Source organism: Arachis duranensis, chromosome 7 (genome assembly GCF_000817695.3).
Source record: "Arachis duranensis cultivar V14167 chromosome 7, aradu.V14167.gnm2.J7QH, whole genome shotgun sequence".
Taxonomy (NCBI): domain Eukaryota; kingdom Viridiplantae; phylum Streptophyta; class Magnoliopsida; order Fabales; family Fabaceae; genus Arachis; species Arachis duranensis.
The window spans coordinates 20,468,374-20,470,211 of NC_029778.3; the positions used below are offsets into that span (position 1 = coordinate 20,468,374).

At 40.8% G+C, this 1,838-nt stretch overlaps 1 non-coding gene across 1 annotated transcript; it reads right to left on the reverse strand.

Annotated features, from left to right (window-relative positions):
* Nucleotides 1–1,021: 1,021 nt before the first annotated feature.
* On the reverse strand, nucleotides 1,022–1,130 carry LOC127740852 (small nucleolar RNA R71). The gene has a single exon (XR_008001708.1). It is a non-coding gene; the product is annotated as a small nucleolar RNA R71 (small nucleolar RNA).
* Nucleotides 1,131–1,838: the final 708 nt, after the last annotated feature.

A 1,838-nucleotide genomic window follows, 5' to 3' on the forward strand; every position in this document is an offset into this window, starting at 1 on the left:
GCGTTTAACGCTGGGATTTCTGAGGGTGACTTTGAACGCCGGTTTGGGCCATCAAATCTTGGGCAAAGTATGGACTATCATATATTGCTGGAAAGCCCAGGATGTCTACTTTCCAACGCCGTTGAGAGCGCGCCAATTGGGCTTCTGTAGCTCCAGAAAATCCACTTCGAGTGCAGGGAGGTCAGAATCCAACAGCATCTGCAGTCCTTTTTAGTCTCTGAATCAGATTTTTGCTCAGGTCCCTCAATTTCAGCCAGAAAATACCTGAAATCACAGAAAAACACACAAACTCATAGTAAAGTCCAGAAAAGTGAATTTTAACTAAAAACTAATAAAAATATACTAAAAACTAACTAGATCATACTAAAAACATACTAAAAACAATGCCAAAAAGCATACAAATTATCCGCTCATCAGTTACCTTACTGGAATTCTCTGCACTCTGTGGTTGAGAGTTCCATCTTTTCTTGTCTTCTGTTTGTTTATGCGCAGGAATAGAGACAAAGAACATCTCTTAGACTTTGATCCTGAACCTGAAAGAACTTTCAGGCGGCGTTTGCAACAAGCAAGACTTTACATGGCTGCAGAATCCACTATGGATCCTAGTGATGTTGTTAATGCCAATGTGGCAAATCCGAATGGGAATGAGAAACAAAGGAGAGTACTTGGGTCTTACTCTGCTCCTACTGTGGATCTTGTTGGAAAAAGCATTGTGGTGCCTCCTATAGCTGCGAACAACTTTGAGTTGAAGCCACAATTGGTCACCCTGGTGTAACAAAACTGCCAGTATCATGGTCTTCCCCATGAAGATCCAAATTAATTTATTTCTAATATTCTGCAGATTTGTGATACTGTGAAGACAAATGGAGTGAACCTTGAGATGTACAAACTCATGCTCTTCCCGTTTGCTCTGAGGGATAGAGCAAAGGGCTAGATTCCCAACCCAAGGAGAGCTTGGATACTTGGGACAAGATTGTTACTGAGTTTCTTACTAAATTTTTCCCCACCAAAGAAGCTAACTAAGCTCAGGGTGGAGATTTAGACCTTCAGGCAGAAGGATGGTGAAACTCTTTTTGAAGCATGGGAGAGATACAAGCTACTGACTAGGCAATGTCCTCCAGACATGTTTTCCAAATGGACCCAACTAGATATCTTTTATAAAGGTTTGAGTGAAATGTCCAAGATGTGGTTAGATAATTCTGCAGGTGGTTCACTGCACAAGAAGAAGACACCAGAGGAGACTATTGAGCTTATTGAATTGGTTGCTAGCAACCAATATTTATACTCATCTAATAGGAATCCTGTGAACTCTGAGGCTCCTCAGAAGAAGGGTGTTATGGAAGTAGAAGCTTTTAATGCTATTCTTGCTCAGAACAAGTTTATGTCTCAGCAAATAAGTCTACTTACTCAACAGATGGGTGGCATGTAAGTCTCAGCTATCAACACCCAAAGTCCACCTCAAGAGGTCTCTTATGACATGAGAGGTAATTTTGTGCAAAATGATAATTATGATTATGCTCAATCCTCTTCTGAACAGGTAAATTACATGGGGAATGGTCCTAGAAACCCCAATAATGGTCCTTACTCTAAGACATATAATCAGGGATGGAGAAATCACCCAAATTTTGGGTGGAGGGACCAACCTCAGAGACCTCAGAATTTCAACAATAATTCTCAAGGCGGCTTCCAACAGAATAATCACAATAATTGCCAATTTTAGTCGCATCAACAACAATCACCTCTGCAGGCAAATTGTAAATCCCAAGAAGATTATAATTGGGAGATGATAAGGAGTTTTATGCAGGAAACCAGAGCCTCCATTAGAAACTTGCAAGTGC